The following is an 18,432-nucleotide window of genomic DNA, read 5'->3' on the forward strand; positions in this document are numbered from 1 at the left end:
ACAACACCCTCATTCCATCATTCTTAGGCTCTGTGCACCTATGCTGTGCCCATGCAATAGAAGGCCTTAGTTTCAGCAAATGTCAGTGCAATAGAAATATTTGCTGCCTTTATTGTCCTTTTATATTTGGAGGTAGTAACAACAACAACATTAAGAAAACAATAGGAAGTGGCACTGTGGCTCAAGTGGTAGAGCACTTGCCTTGAGCTGAAGCGCCCAGGCCCAGAGTTCAAGCCCCACGACTGACAAAAAAAAAAAAAAGAAAAAGGAAAACAATAGTTATCATTTGGTAAATATTTTCCAGGGACTGTTCTAAGCACTTTGTATGAATGAACACATTTAATCTGAATGGCACAGCAGCGACAGAAAACATGCAATACCTTTTCTTATCTCTCAGATAGGTCATGGCTAATTTTTTTTTTAAAAATGGCAGGTTAACAAGAGAAAAGCATAACCAACATATTTAGTCAAAATTCTACCTGCCACAGGAATCATGCATAACAAAGACCCAATGGCCCAGGAAACATTATGCAAAGGACTGGAGAAGCCCCGAGAACCTAAGGTCTCCATGTCTATTTCTTGTAATCTGGTGATTTTTAACCTCACCAACCACTTATAAGGGTCTTAGTTTGCCTATCTTAAAAAACACAGGTGCAACAGCACTTTGAAACAAGAGCACTGGCCTAACCCCTTCTCCAGTTGGAATAAAGAGCATGTCCAGGATACAATAATTCCTACCACCCTTCCATCCCCTCAGCTGTTCAGCCCACCCTAATTATTCTACTTAAATCTACCTCTGAATAAGATGGGACTCACGTTTTGTGAAATATGAAAACATAAGGTAAGCGCTGGCCGGTAGCATTGTTCATCTTTCTTATTCATTCCCTAAGGGGATGTCCATCCACCTCAGGACCCTCGGCCCCAGCCCTCCTATCAGCCAGCAACCTTTCTGGAGAAATTACAATTTGTTCAACCCAATGACAATCCTTTTTGTTTGATTTGAATCTCTGTCTTGGAGTTTCTATTGATGTACATTCAAGCCACGGATCTAGAAACCAATAGCCTAATGTATCCATATTTATACTTAGATTCGGCGAAGAATGGACAGCTAAGTGGAAAAGCAATGGGGCTGGAGGATATGATGCAATGATCATAGACAGAAAGGAATCTTAGCAAGGCCTGTCTGTTTAGATTCTTCTTGGCTTCTCAGTGCAGTGTTCCTTCTTCCTGGTTATGGAATAGTACCTTTCTGGAATGGTTCTCCTAGGGAGAAAGGAGAAGGAAACGGAGTGAACTTTATAGGTCTTATGGCTTTCTTTGGGGAAGAAAGATTTTAATGTTTAGGACATGATTGGGGAAGAGGAATTTTAGTTTTTATGGCTCACTTTCAGAGACAAAGAAGGATGAGAGGTAAGATAGCAGGATACATTTAGCAAAAGAATTTGCTTCGGAAGACTTCCAATCTCTTTAATTTCAAATTACTCAGATGTTCCACTGTGGGGAAAGCTTTTCTGAGACCTAGCAGCATTGAATCTGTAGAACAATCCTTGATGGAAGATAACAAAAGGCTACCCGGAGGAATATGCACAGAAGCCAGAATATATGCTAGGCCTTTGCTCTAGTTCCAGAACAGGGTCAATGTTCTGGTGACCAGATGCTAATGTCAGTCTTTGCAGGAACCCCTACCAAAATGTGACTGAAGGGCCAAAAACTGGCATAGACCTGCAGGAGAGTTCATTTAATTCTATGTAAGGGAGTTGAAAACATCTTTTCTTTTATTAAGAACAATGGATTAAAAAAAGCAAGGGGAATTAAATCAAATCCAAAAGTTTTATAGAATAAAGACCAAGTATGACTGTTGAAGGTCAACTATGTCATAATTAATACTAAAAGAGTGTCTGCAACATATTTCTGAAATATGCTTTGGGTTAGTATTCACCATAATTAGATTTACTTCAGTTCTTTGCTTAAACTTCTTCCTCCTTTTTTTTTTTAATAAGAAGAGAATGAAGACTCTGAAAAGGGGATATGACAGAGTAATAAATGGAGTGAATATGGTCAAAGTATATTTATTATATGAATATATGGAAATAACATAATGAACCTCATACATACATTTTAGAATTAATATGTGTTTAAGAAATGTGAAGAAAAGAAGGACATGGATGTGTCCAAATGATTGTTTTCACTTTTTGTTTTTCTGTTACAAACTAAATCATTCAACAATTCATTTAGTAAAGAGCATTACCTTAGATTTTTATCATAAGCCAAACAGACTCTGTTTTACTATGGCCTTGTACATTGTAAGCTGCTATACAAACTATATGTTTTCCCTTTGGCAGTCCTGATTTCCCATTTACACAACACAGCTCAGCAAGAGGTTGCAATCTTCACTAGTGAGGGGGATGGATTTAAGGAACTCCAAAAATGACTTTGTGTCAGTCAGATGAGTTAACAGGTGCAGTTGGAATTCAGCATTATAGCATGAACTGAGCAAGGGTTTGGTAAAGACTTTGAAGCTAAAGATTTGAGTTTCATCATCGCTAAAAAATGAAATTTTTTTCTTAGCAAAAACAGATACTGAGTGATGAGATAATTTTGATTGATCTTCATCATCAGCCTTACCTTTTACCTTTGAAGTCAGCAAAGCAAAAAAAGGGGAAGAAAAACTGACCAATTGTGAATTAGTTATTCATGAGGTATATGGTGTATGTCCAAGAAAGAGATTAAAAGTGTTTGATGTATGACGCCTATGAGACAAATACTCTTTGAGGTGAAATTTTTTTATCTTAAGAGGCTACGAAACACATAGCAGTCATATGTGCCCAGCCATGGAAAGACAAGGAATGTAAGTTGATAGGAGACATTCCGAATGTCTCCTATCAACTGAGCAAGGCTTTGAGATAAGCATTTGCAAACCTCTGGGAAACAGAGGGCTACCAAATGTTGCCTGAAACTAAAAGATTATAGTGGATTATTAACATTTATCCTTTTTTATTATTCCCTGGCATTTGGAACATATGCTAAGAAAATTGCTATTCTTATTTGCAGATAAACATTGTTTCTAGTGATTTAAGTTTAGAACAATGGAGGGATAATATTGTCTACTTAAAAATAGGAATACAGGGGGCTGGGAAGGTGGCTCAGTGGTAGAGTGCTTGCCTTGCATGTATGAGGCCCTGGGTTTAATTCCTCAGTACCACATAAGCAGAAAAAGCCGGAAGTGGCACTGTGGCTCAAGTGTAGAGTGCTAGCCTTGAGCTGAAGAGTTGAGGGACAGCGCCCAGGCCCAGAGTTCAGGCCCCATGACTGGCAAAAGTTTAAAAAAAAAAAGAAAAAAGAAAAAAAAAGGGAGGAGGGGATTTGGCACAAAATACTTAGTCCTATAAGCCAGTGATATACTGCATTTTGACTGTACATTTTACTTTTGGACCTAGGGGAAATGGGTAGTATTAGTATTTTAATCCTAATAATTATTATTGTAGTAGGAATAGTCAGGATTTATTTATTTATGTATTTTTTAACTCAGGGTATAGTTGTAGAAAGTCTATAGACCTGGCTTGGGTGGGGGCTCCTTATAAAATGTCTGAGAGTCCAGGAAATAATGTAAATCCAGTCTGATTCTCTCTTATATCTAGGCATAAGGACACCATGTTGTAATTCCAACTGTTTTAACATACTTTTAATAGGGAGGTTAGAGCACAGTATTTGAAAAGAAAAAAAGTTTTGAAATCCAAAATAATGCCATGTTAACTTAATAAGTAAACATGATACGAATTTCTTTTCTTTTTTTTGGGGGGGGGGTCTGGTCTTGGGGCCTGAACTCTGGGCCTGGGAGCTGTCCCTCTCTTCAGCTCAAGGCTAGCACTCTACCACTTGAGCCACAGTGCTACTTCTGGCTTTTTTTTTTCTGCTTATGTGGTGCTGAGGAATTGAACCCAGGGCCTCATGCATGCAAGGCAAGCACTCTACCACTGAGCCACCTTCCCAGCCCCACGAATTTTTTTTTTATTGTGAAAATACTGTACAGAGGGGTTACAATTACATGGGCAAGATAATGAATACATTTCTTATCAAGCATTGTAGCCTCCTCCTTGTTTTCCCCTTCCATCCCCATCCTCTCCCCCCCCCCCCCCCACCAAAGTTGTAATATTTCTGAGTCAAGCAGAAAAGGTCAGATAAGTTGATGTTAGGGAAATGAACCCTAAGATATGTATTCAAATGTTTTTTTTCTTTCATGTGATTGTTTCTAACACATTTATAAGGTTAGTTCTTTGTTGCTTTGTATGTCCCACAAATTTATTTAGAACTATGTGACTTCTACTTTAGGTATGATAAAAAGCAAAGTACTTTTCCTACTCTTTCTGCATGAGCTGTGAACTATAATTTTTGGAGTACCAATAATTTGATAGCAGTGAACGAATGAAATAAGCATTCTGATATCTAATCAAGTAAATGAACTCCTGTGAGTGAAAGAATGGGAAGAATTAGTAGGATTCACATTACCAGAGAATACACTGCGAAGGGGAGAAAAAGTCCTCAAACGTAACAGCTACAGGTCAGTGTTTATCTGATAGCCTCAAAATTGCTTTTACATCTGGTCTTGAGTTTATAATTTGAGTGAATTTTCTTTTTAAAACAAATAGTAGAAGAAAAACTTGAGATTTCTTTTAGCTAAGATAGAGGGGAAGAGTCTTTCATTTGATTGCAATATTCTAAAATAGGTTGTGTTTTCTCCAAACAAGATAGGAGGAAGGGAGCTATTAGAAAAAGAGAAATCAGCCTTCAGAACTGTAATTATTATCAAATACAAATACCCCTTAAAACTTTGTTGTAAAACATAAGAAATAATAAACACTTCTAAATTATTTATGTTTTCTCATGTGCTCTAACTTTACCACTTCTTTTTATCAACTCTGATTTTATAACCTACTTATTTTTATTTACTGTGTTATGGAATAATGGATAAATATTATTACACAAGTGACTTCAACTCTAAAGAGCTATCCTTTGATTATTATTGGCATACTGTAACATTTTTAAGAAATGGGGAAAAGGCTCAGCAGATAAATTCTAAGAGCTTTGTATCCTGCTATTGACTAGTATACCAGCAATTCTGAACATGCCCATTTGTCAGCACATGTGGATTCCTGAGAGGTTCTTTACAGTGAGTGGTGGCAGTAGTTACGTCTGCAAATTTCCTGAGTATGTGTGGTTGGTCTGGCCATAGCTCTGCCTCAAACCTTTAATCATGCACACAAATGAGACTAGGGTATCCAGGAAGGGAGGGAGTTGCGAAAAAACAACACTATGTTTGTTAGCATTTGTATGTGGTTTGTATTGTATTACAGGAGAGACAGCCATTTTCTACCCTCTTCCCTCTAGAAATGAAAAAAGACCTTCAAGCTTTTATGTAGTTGGTGCAGAGATTTTTTTTTTCTGCCATTCCTTGGGATTAAACTTTGGATCTGGACACTGTCCCTGAGTATTTGTGCTCAAGGCTAGTGCTCTATCACTTGAGCCACAGCTACCCTTCTGGCTTTTTTTGGGGGGGGGGGTTAACTGCAATAAGAATCTTACAGTCTTTCTTGACCCAGCTGGCTTTGAACTGTGATCCTCAGAGCTCAGTCTCCTGAGTAGCTATGAGCTACCTATGCCTACTTCAGTTTATTTATTTATTTATTTTTTAATGCAGCAACCAGAAGGAGTAATTTTGTTCCTCTGAGGATAATGATCACTATGAGGTTTTTTTTGTGTGTGTGATGGACAGAACTCCATCTTGGGCAGTTGATTCATCCTGAAGACAGATTTGAACTGTACTAACCTTGCTTTTTTGTTTGTTTTCTTGCTTGCTTTTCTGCAGTGTTGTGCCTAGTTGGCCCCTTGTCTCACTCAAGTTCTTCTTTGTGATGTGTTAGCCTGTAGTTGTGGCAGGCAATGATGCTCCAGGATTGGCTGTATCTTCCCTGCATTCTTCCTGGCATCAGCAAAATGACAGGTCCTTATTTGTGCCCTACACAGACCCTTGCTCTCCATCCCTGCCAGGAGTCCACAGGAGAAATGGCCTCAAATCCCCACATCCATGTTTACTGGGAATATTTTTCCTCTTACTTAATCAAAGTGTTCATTGTGACATTGATCAATCAAGAGACTAAAAAGTAATTGAGAAGAAAATCATCTTTTTTCCCAAGGTTTTCAGTGCTGTGCAATTATTGAACAAGTGATAGATACACCTCTGTTTACACTAAAGGCTGCCTCAGACTATTTCTTTTTTTAAATTTTTTATTGTGAAAATACTGTACAGAGGGGTTACAATTACATGGGCAAGATAATGAATACATTTCTTATCAAGCATTGTAGCCTCCTCCTTTGTTTCCCCTGCCTCAGACTATTTCTATATTAGCAGATAATTGGAAAAGCAGACAGACCCCTAAAAGGTAAATGCTTAGGAGAAACTAGCATCTACCTTCTCCGAGACCAGACCATGTAGGGAGCACTTGGTAGAATCCAATGTTCTTTGCTTCTTTCTCACCTGGTCACTATCTTGTTCTTACCCTAGTGGAGAGAGATTTCTGGCAAGTTAACTGATATGATCTAAACAAGATCTATAACCTAGACACAGAGAGGTCAATTTGCATGTTGGCAAAGGCACAGGATTCCTTCAGACAGCTTATGGTGCACAATGTGCTGAGCTTGGGAGTTGTCTGTTGTTTCTAATTATTTAAGACATTTGAAAGGTGAACTGTATTGTACATCAATTTAATCTTTCAATGGTAGTCTTGGAACTAGGAATATGGAAATAATTCAGGAGTGGTAGCTTTTATTTGTAACCAACAAAATTACCTTTTTTCTTGGTGATTTGCATCAGTTTCATTGTGTGTGTGTGTGTGTGTGTGTGTTGGTCATGGGGCTTGAATTCTAGGCCTGCCTGGCCACTGTCTCTCAGCTCTTCAGCTCAAGGTTAGCGCTCTACCTCTTGAACCACTGGCCACTTCCGGTTTTCTGGTGGTTTGAACCACTGCGCCACTTCCGGTTTTCTGGTGGTTTATTGGAGATAAGAGTCTCATGGACTTTCCTGCCTGGGCTGGCTTTGAACCACCTCAGATCTCAGCCTTCTGAGTAGCTAAGATTACAGGTGTGAGCCACTATTTTTTAGTAGTCTGCCATAAGCATATCATGCGTGATGATTCATTTCATCTATCATAAGATTGATATCAGATGGATCTTATGAAACATGAGGAAAGAATTTAGCCTTCCCCTTGTGCACATGAAAATAGTTGGAACTGGAGATCACCGTGTTAAACAAAATAAGTCACAGAGATGGGAGCCGGAAGAACTAGGGGACAGCGCCTGGGCTCAGAGTTCAAGCCCCATGACAGACAAAAAAAAAATTACAGAAAGACAAGCATTACACTTTTTCTCTCGTATGTGCAAGATAGGGAAAATAAAGACAATATAAAAGTAGACGTGATACTACTAGGGAAGAGGAAGAAGATAAGAATGGGGGAGACTAAATGAGGATATATGGGGGGGTGAATGTGGTCAAGATATAACATATGCTCATATGAAAATGTCGTAACAAAACTACAGCAACAATAATAACAGTAGCATCAAAATCCTTATATTCTTCCAATGCTATGAAGACTTTTGTTTTGACGGAGGGAAAAAAAGATGAGAATATATTGAGATTTCAGTTTTTCTTTAAAAGTATTTAAAGGTTTATTTTAGTCTCATCCTATAATTAAAAAAAATGATCTACTGCCCTCATTCTCTTATTTCCATTTCAGGACTTCTGTTAGCTTTGAGGATATCTCTACCATTTGTAATATCATATCTGTACCATTTTCATGGGTATTTGCCAACAGAACTCTTAAAGTGAGTTACATAGATAATTTATGGTCCCTTTAAAAATAGGTACACACATGCTAAAACAATATCAGAAGTTTATTATAATAGAATTTGGTGGTAGACAATGTAGTAGAAGGTTCCTTGTTTCCTAAATATTTGTACTTCCCTGTTACCTAGTTTTAACTAAACACAAGACTACCAAGCTACAGGCCATATTTCCCATCATCTCTTGTGGCTAAAAGCCACTCTACCCTTTATTCTTGATTGTTAGTTTTGGTTATACCACTAAGTTGTCACAAAAGGAATCTGAGAAAGTAATGAATATAACAGCTCTATCCTTATCTAAAGGAAATTGCTTGCTCTCTATTTCCAATCTTCCTTCCTTCTTGATAGTTGGACCAAGGATGTGACACTGAGTCAGAGAGGTAGGCAGAGATAACCTTCAAACATAGTACTTTTCCATTTGTGTCAGGGAACCCTGAGGAATGCCTGAGATCTTTTCTGTGAGTCTCAATTGTCAACACGATTTCAAGTACTCCTTGTTATTTCAATAACCATATTAAGATGGTATTTGCTTTTTCGCCGAGTTAACATTTACACTGATAGAACCAAAGCAGCAGTGAGTAAAGCCCTGATAGCTTAGCTTGAATCAAGATGGTGCCACCAAGTGATTTCTGCATTCTTCAGACGACACCCAGTAAAACATTCCAGAGTCACTTAACAATATTCCTCATGAAACTGTAGCAATGATCAATATTAGTAAAATAACTTTTGGTGATGTATACAAAAAAGTATATATACAACATTATTGGCTGAAGTATAACAATTGTCGTGAAGAGGGGCTAAATGAGCATGAAATCATTGACATTTAAAAATACAGCACTAATTTTTACTTGGACCACTACACTAGTTTTAACCCACTATGGTTATTCATATTAGATTCATGGCAGATGTTTTCTTGAAAATGAGTGAAGTAACCCTGTCATTTCAAGGAAAATAACTGATAGTGTTTGCAGCCAGAGATAAAATGCAAGTACTATGTAGAAAATTGTAGCTGGAAAACTTGTACCTACTGTTTGTAATCAATAGTGTCCCAATAATGAAAAATTTCTGATAAGGTTGTTGCTGGTATTAATGATATATCAAAAATATATCAATTAAACATTTTCTGAAACCTAAAAGCTATGCACAATTTACTAAATTGCTCTTTTCCAAATGATGATTATATGATGTTGTAAAAACATTCATGTGGAAAAGTGATATTTAAATTACAGCACTGATCTGTGAATTTTCATGGAAAAGAATATGAAAAGTGGATTGACATTGTTTCAGAGTCTACATTTCAACCAATCTTTTAAAACCCACTGACCAAATTTTGGTGCACTATAAAGCATACTCTCATTTGTCTGAAAATATTTTAAAACTCTTTTATTGTTACAAATATGAGACCATGTAGATTTTCTTCATTTACTTCAGCCAAAATAACAAATAACAAAAACAAATCATAACAATTACATAAGAAGTTGAGACAACACAGTTCCCCTTTATTAATCTAGTCAGTGAAGAGAAAGAAAAAAAATGTTCTCAATACTTGACTTATGTAACTGTGATCTCTCTATGCATCACCTTTACAATAAAAAATGAAAAAGAGAAAAAAAGAGTCTCATGGACCTTCCTACCCAAGCTGGCTTTGAACCATTATCCTCAGATCCCAGCCTCAGGAGTAGCTAGGATTATAGGCATGATTACCTGGCACTGTTGTGCTATTGAGCCCTGAAAGTTGGCTTAATTACTTACAATAGCAAAAGGAAACTAGTGTTATTTCTAAAAGCATTAAATACTCTAACCAGCCTCTGTTTTCATTCGAATGTAATCAGTGTAGTCTGCATAGATATGAATTCAATGGGGGAAAGTATGATCAATATAAAACATATGAACAAGTCTAGACTCCTCTACAATTTTAAAATGTGTTGAGACCAAAATGGTTGAGAATTGCTGCCCTAAGCAGTAGCAGTGTGCTGTGTTTGGGATCTGTTTTTTCCTCTAAAGCTGCATGTGTTGGAACTTGGTTTCCACCATGGTGGATGCCGTGGTGGGAACTTAAGGGGTGGAGCCTAATGAAAGGTAATTCAGTTTTGGCAGCTGCATTTTCATGAATGTACTAATGTCTTTCAGGGCAAGTCAAATATTCTGGAAGTGAATTAGTTTCCTTAAGAATGCTTTGCTCCTAAAAAAATATATATAAAAAAATAAGAGAAAAATCTCTTTCTCAGTTCTCTCTCTTTCCCAGCTCTCTTTCCTAGGCCTTTCCCAGGCCAACATGGCCTGGTGCTAGCCAGAACGATGAATATCCCTTACCTGAATACCACGTGCGTGGTGCTGTTCTTACTTGGCTACCTCTTTTTAAAAACCTAAAAACCAATATTAAAAAAATAACAGAAGTAATACTACCTCATGCACATGGCTGTCTTTTAAATGCAGAAACATTGAGAATCATTTAGAAACATTTAGAATCAAACATTTAGACCTGATTAGAATTTAAAATCTTACGTTTTATGAAAAAAGTGTCAAATTCAAAGTAGCAATAGCAAACTAACAATTTTTAGGAAATTATGTCTTTTTTCCTTTTCCTTTTCTCATTAAATCATTCATTAATTATATGGAGGGGGAAGATTTATTGTGACGGTTCTTTTCATATATAAGATTTTTCCATTTAATCTTACCTTGTCATCATCATCCTCTTTTCTTTCCATCTTAAAAACAATCTTACCAGGTGTCTTTCTTTTACTTTTTTTTTTCTTTTGGTTAGTCATGGGGCTTGAATTCTGGGCCTGCGTGCTGTCCCTCCTCAGCTCAAGGGGAGCACTCTACCACTTGAGTCATAGTTCCACTTCCAGTTTTCTGGTGGCTTATTGGAGATAAGAGTCTCACAGACTGGCTTTGAACATGATTCTCAGACCTCAGCCTCCTGAGTAGCTAGGATTACAGGCATGAGCCACCGACTCCCACCTTCTTTTACTTTATTCATGTAAACAAAATCCTGGTTTTTACAAGTATTAAAAAATGCCTTTCTCTGCCTTAAATGACAAAAAATACTTTCTAATCCTTGCAGTAAGATTTTTTTTTGGAGGGGTGGTCCTAGGGCTTGTACTCAGGGTCTGGGCTCTGTCCTTCAGCCTTTGTGCTTAAGGGTAATACTCTACTACGTGAATCACAACTCCACTTTTGGCTTTTTGGTGTTATTTGGAGATAAGAATCTTATGACTTTTCTTCCTAGGATGACTTCAAACCCTCATCCTCAGATCCCAGCCTCCTGAGTAGCTAGGATTACAGATGTGAGTTACCAGTGCCCAGCTAGATGGCTAGATGAGATTCTTTCCAGTGGTTATTGGTGTAATGTTTTGCTATTAACTCCTCTGTTAAGTCTTGCTAGTTTTTGGATCTATTAGCAAATTGAAAGCAGCTTAGGTGATTAAAATAAAAATGTCTGTGCCTTTGCCTTTTTAATATACCTTGACCATACAAGATTGGATGACACTGTTTCCATTTAACCAATGAGAATGAACAAGAAATATAAAAAGTGTAACAAACTTAACTCCAGTGACATATCTGTCTCTTAGCTGGGCCAATCCAAAAACCAATTTCATGCAGACATGCTAAAAGAGCACATTTTTGTCGGCAACCCAAACTGGTTATTTTCAGAACATTTATAGGTTATTAACTGGGAACTGTTTGAATTAGAAATAACTGGTTCCCCAAATATCCAATAACACATCTAAATAGCTTTTTAAATGTGTAACCTCATTCCTATCAAAATTCTAAGATGTGATGTAGGCAGTGAATATAAGTAATAATCATTAGAATCACAGTTTAAGCACGATAGCAAATAGTGCCATCATATCCTTAACTGGGCTATTTACTGAAGAAGAGAGTCATGTCTAGGAGCAATGACGTCCAGAAAAGCTATGTCAATAAAGTGAAAATAAGCCAGAAGTTTTCTTTACTTAGACGGACCACCATGGCATATACAGAAATGAATGGAGTAAGGAGAGACAAGATGCTATGTTCTTTATGAGACAAAGCCAAGAAATTCAAAACAATAATGTTTGAATGCACTTGCTTGTATTCATATGGCACATGACATTATGATTATTTTCTTCTGACAGAAATAATTCATATACACAGGACATCAAAAGGAGTATGTAGCTTTGATCTCATTTCTAATTAATTATGCCCAGGCAAGATTCAGATCATCTAAGTAACGGATAGTAAGTGTTACTTATGTAAATAATTAATAAGTCACTATGATCTACTAGGCTTTTATCTGTCCTTCCAAAGAGGAGAATATTATCTACAGTTCAGTCAGTAAGAAATAAACTTGTCATTTAAATCTCTTCTCTGGGTTTATTTCTGGGAGGGATTTCCTCAAGAATGGAAGTTCTTTCTGTAATCTAGTTTTGGAGAGTATATTCTAGAGCTCAGGATCTGATTATACTTCTTTCTGAAGATACTGTGGCAAAGAATTATTTTGTTTGCCACTAACATCTTTTCTCGATGGAATGTTTCTGAAAGAGACTAGTTTCCAAGCTCACTGCCACAAAAATATGTTTGTGAGACACATCAAAAGAATGTGGACAAAGGAAAGAGTTTATTTTCCTCTAAGTAACTTTGGGCAGAGCAAGCTGGAAGAAACGTCTTCATCTTCATCCGGGGTCCCTGAAAGACTTTGTGGACTTAAAAACCACCCTCTCACAGGTCTGTCACCTCAGATATAACTTGAAGAAGAAATGAACTTCTTTGTTTCTATTTGTAGTCCTTTGGTAATATCTCTTGCTAATGAATTGATGAAAAGATTAAATTATATGAAACAGGGGTTATAATTACTTTCATATTCTAGCTCTACTTTATAATATTTAGTGCTTCTAATTCTCCTTCTGTGACATAGCTGAATTTTCAATGGATCATGACAATATATCATACTTTGTTCAATGTAAGATGTTGTTGGGAGGGGGAGAATAAAAATCAGAAAGGATAATAATTCTTTAAAATACTTAAATTCTTTCTCCTTCCAAGTTTCGGAATATTTTCTTTCTTTCTACATTCTTCCCACCCAAGACCTTTAAGGATGTTATGCCCTTCAGAAACTGGTACCATTGTCTATTCTAAAAATCATATTCTCTTTCTTGGTCTTTTCCAAAACAATTGCCACAGCTCTCCCAAGTAGCTAGGATTACAGCCATGAGCCAACTCCAAGGTACCCAGGGAGTCACCATTTCTGTACTTCATTTAAAAAAAATCTCCATCTGGCTCCACAAATGTATGTAATTCCTAAGGTTTATTTATTTATTTATTTGAACTCAGTGCTCAGCTTGCTTGCTCCCTGCTGGTACTGTATCACTTGAGACATGCCTCCTGTCTAACATTTTGCTGGTTAATTGGAGCTAGAGTCTCATAGAGTTTTCTTCCCAGGTTGGCTTCTAACATTAACCCTGCAGATGTTAGCCTCTTGAGTAGCTATGATTATAGATATAAACTACTCATACTTAGCTAATAATTCCTAAATACTATTATTTAACTCATTTTTCTCTGTCCATTTTCTCCCTTGATTCTCCTGTCTCCTTCAATCTGTTATATACTTACTCTATATTTCTATATAGATTAACAATTTATGCCAGAAATTCCAAGAATGACAATCATATTTCTTACTGAAACGACCTCTTATTTCTGATTTCTGTACAGTGTTCATGATACCGTTTCCCTTTCCCCTCCACAAACACATCTAAGCTTGAAAATTTTGCGATAAATGTTTGACAAACTTTTGTCAACATATATCTTTAAAGTATTTTTTGTCTCTTTGTTTCTATTTTTGGAACAATATTTCCATCCGTTCCTGTGTTAACTTTCTCCCAACCAACACTTTGACGCAAGTTTGCGTTGTCATGTGTCCTGGGTTTTGCAATATCCTCCTCATCTCTACAACTTTTTCTCTTCAATCTTATTCATATACTAATGTAAGTTTAATTCCCCAATTGCGCACATTTTGAATCACATATCATTTCCCCCAATTAAAAAAAAACAAAATAAAAAACAAAACTCTGGTACCTCTCCATTGCTTACTAACTAAAGGAAGAGAGCTTTGTGAGATTTCTGAGGTCCTTTGCACTGTGGTTTCTAGCTCTATTTTCTACAAGACAGAGGTTGTTACTGAGCCAAATCTGATCTCTTGAGCTTTCCTCAAGATGTCCTTTCCTTTCCCACCTTGGTGCTTTTTCTTAGGGAATTCTGTTTGCCGGACTGTTTTCTTTCTTGTCTGTATTGGGTGAATACTTGCCATTTCCATAGGTTTAGCTTTAATGGCACTTGTTTCATTAGATGAAATTTCACCTGGTCTAGACACTACAGTAACTTATTGGGATCCTTTTTGGGTCACACTCCAGTGTTTTTTGAGGTACTGTTTGCTATTTGATGACATAGAAGCAACCCAGCACTTGAAGTTTAACACTGGCTCTAACCACTATGTGGTTCTGTCACTATTGGAGCACTTTTTCACTTTCTGGGTCTTCATTCCCCACCTACAAAATAGAGATAATTTTATATATATATATATATATACACACACACATATTCCCCACCTACAAAATAGAGATAATTATATATATATATATATATATATATATACACACACACACATATATATACATATAAGCATATGTATATATATATTTCAGCTCAAGGTATCCTAAAAATCATGTTAAATTAGATATGTAATAGAGTTCAGTAAATTATTAAATGTTTGATAAATATTGCCTATTATTTTTCATTATCAATATCTTTTTCCCTTAAATACATTTTTTAATTCTTAGAAGGAAGAATAATACATTGAGTTTTTTTTTCTTATTTGTGTTAATGATCATGAGATAGACTTTGCACAAAATTTTCTTAATAAGTATTTGTTAACCAACAACAAGACCAAACAGAATTAGCATGATAAAGCTTAGGACAAAATATTCAAATGGTCTGCTTACATAATACCGCCTACATAATACTATTAAACACCTGGTTATAATGAAATACTGTTAGAAGAATTTTTTTGTTTGATAGTTTCTGTTATTTTATTTTGCTTAGTATTCAAAAGGACAGAAAGAAGAAAAGGGACATAAATATTAAAGTATTGAAATATTTGATATATATTAAATGATTTTCATCTTTCAAAAAATCAGCAAAGATTAAATACCAATAGAAATGTCACAACTGAACATGTTAATTCCTTTGGAATATTTCAATGACATTCATTATTTCTAGGCAAATGTATGTCAGTGAAATCATCAGCCAAGCATTTGTTGATATGCAATCGTGATTTCTAGAAGTCAAAACAAGAACATCTTTGTTCAGACAATAAATTCCTCTGGAGGTTGATCAGAATAAGAAAATTTTTTAAAAAGGATTAGAACATAATCTTTAAGAGACAAACTGACATATAAAAATATAGTCATTAGCATTCTCTGAGGTTGGATAAGAGTTAGACAAACGAGTAAAAACAAGGCATCCTGATCTCTTCTGAGGGACTTCAGAATTAAATGCCAAAACCATCTTGTCAGAGATAATGCTTTATCTACAATTATTTTACTAATATGTTTATTTCAGACCAAATAATGTATAGATTCCAATCTCTTAAAATGAAAACCTATGAATTTTTGTCCAAATGGCTTGTATTATTAAAAAAATTACCCGACTACCTGACGTATATTTAACGCTTGAAATTCAGACTAGAAGATTACTATTGATTTACAGTTATGTCTCCATAACTGGAAATACAATACAATTCTGTATCTCACCCTCCCACTGATCCCTATCTCTGTTTTCTGTTGGGTACAAATCTAGCTGAAGAAAATCATATGGGGCCTCTTTCCTGCATCCAAAAGGACTACCTATGGGCTTACCCAGGGAATGCTTCTCCATGTGCAGAGATATCTCTACCCCAAGACCTTTCTTTGGTTTTCTGCACCAGGCTTTGAACTTTCTGAATCATTCCTGAGATCTGCTGCTGTCAGGAAGACAAATCTCTTATTCTCCTCTATTGTTCTCTGTTTGTTCCTGGGTCTAGCAGTTCCAAATACCAATGTGAGCTATAGATGGTGATTCTCTTCTCCAGCAGCACAAGGGGCTCTGTCACAATGGGTTCTTCAGGTCTCACATTGACATCACACTTGTTAAAAGTGAAATGAAAAGAGATGAGAGAACGTAATGGGAAACCAAGAGTCTGAAATCCACCCAAAAGAGATTCTGAGGTGCTGCCTACTTTTCTCCTCACTTCCTTACACACTAGCATGAGTATCACCCTGCCTCTCTGAGGACACACCAAACCCAGACATCTGCCAGCACCCTGATGTAAAAGTCTATGTTGTGTAAAGGTTGTGTAAACCACAACCTTTCTATTTGCTCCTCTAGGCTCCTGTCCCAAGTTATGCAATTCTAGATTATTGTCAGAAAGGCTAAGGCAAGGGAGGTGAGGCTATCTTTTCTAACTTTTTTCCATCCTTCCTTCCTCCCTCCCTCCTTCTCTTCCTTCCTTCTTTCCTTCCTAGTAATGCCATAAGAGCAACTTTCCTATATTCCAAGTGAAGTGTACTCACTCAAGTCCTATTCCTGGAAGAGTGTGAGTTACCTTTTGACCTTTCTTCTTTTTCTTTTGAAAACAGTTTGGAGGACTGCTCTTTGTTTTGTTGTTGTTGTTTTGTATTTGATTGTGTTCTTTATCTCTTCTGATTCAGCATTTGATCTGGGGTTGGGCCTCTCATTGTGTACATTTTCTGTCCGATTTGGTCAAATATTCAGTAGAAAATTATTTCACAAGGAGAAGTGCAGTATTATGTTTTATTTAAAAGCACACACATGTCCTTGGAATTGTCCTCATAGTTTTCAAACAAATTCCTTTATTGTCTAACTTTGAGATGAATATAGTCTAATGCTTTGGGACAAAAATGTGACAGGCCTTATCATAATTTTTCTCTTTAGAAACTTTTATCCATTAAATGTACAGTTCAGACTGCAAATCACTAAAACAAATAAATATTTTTCAACCACCTAATAAGTGCCAGACACTTAATAGGCACTTATAGGTCTGGGGAAAAGGGAATAAGTTGGGAAAGACATGATCTATAAGACATTAGTTGTGCCACAGAGGAATTATAATTTAACAAGCCATAAGAGAGAAGAGAAAGACATGTAAATAAATCATTTTACTTCAACTCATTAAATGTTGCAATAAAAGTAGACATAAAATCCTGAGGTGGTAATTACCAGGGAATGACCAACTGTGACTGTAGGAACAGGAAATGCCTCATAGATGAGCCTAATAATTATAATGATTCTGTTGTACTTTGCACCATTGTTAAGATTCCTGCCCAATCTAATATCATATGACCTAATCTTTTTATTGCCTGAGGCTCTCCAAGGGGAAAAAAATAACAGAGAAGTGCAGTGGAAAATGCCCCAACTACCCTTCTGCATCAGGACTGCTGAGGACTGCTGCCCACCCTCATTCTTTTGCCTCTTTCATGCTTTCTGCAGAAGAGAAAGTTCATGCCTGGAGGGAAATAGGAGATGATGCCTAGAGTTCAATAAATAGATCCTGGATAGACCTGGAGAAGCATGAGGAAATAGAGCAGAGGAGACAGACATACAAATTAATCAATAAGCATTGCAGGTATCTCATGGAGTACAAGTTGCCTTATTTTCTGACTTTGAGATTGATATACTGTAGTACTAGGAGACAAACATTTGTCAGGGCGTTTTCCATTTGGAAACTTTTCTCCATTAAACATACTGGTTCAGATTGCAAATCATTAAAAGCATTCATTTTTCCCACTAGTAAGTGATGGAGAATGTATGGATAGAGAGCTTGGTGGCTGAGAATATTCTTACCCAGTAAGTCCTTTTAGCTGTCTTTGGTGTCTGGTCATGTGTACCATGATTGCTGTTGAAGAACCACTCTGTAGAGTAGGTAGACCAGATGAGCTTGTGCTCCTTGCTAGAAATGGAAGCTGAAAATACATACGTCATCTGCCTTTCCCTGGGTGATTCTGCTTAAACAAACCCATACATTTATTAGACTGTGACATATCCTGAATTAGTTTTTTTTCTGATAAATCTTACACTGGACCTAAGATGGTGCATGCATTACATATGAGGACAACTTATCAATTACTAAATCAGAATTGATTTCATCCAGAAAGAACATGTTTAGCTATAGATATTCCTTTTGGAAGTCAATATAAATTATGCATGCTTAGGCTGGGAAAATAGAAATATCATGTTTTGCACACAATTTTAGAAAGAATCTCTTGGCTGTACTTTCCCTGATAGCTACACATGGGAAAGTCAGGTACCTAGGGTTCACATACTCACCTCAAGCACATTTATAGTTAAAGCATGGGAAAGTATTTCCTAGGAGTTTGCCTCTCAGTAACCTCTGAACCCTCCCTGTACCTCTGTGGGGCTCGATTGGAACTGCATTTCTCCCTATGGAAGACATAAAGTGTGTCTTCCCATGCAAAGAACAAGGTTTTATCATGTTCTTGTTTG

This window comes from Dipodomys ordii, unplaced genomic scaffold (assembly GCF_000151885.1).
Source record: "Dipodomys ordii isolate 6190 unplaced genomic scaffold, Dord_2.0 Scaffold4, whole genome shotgun sequence".
Taxonomy (NCBI): Eukaryota; Metazoa; Chordata; class Mammalia; order Rodentia; family Heteromyidae; genus Dipodomys; species Dipodomys ordii.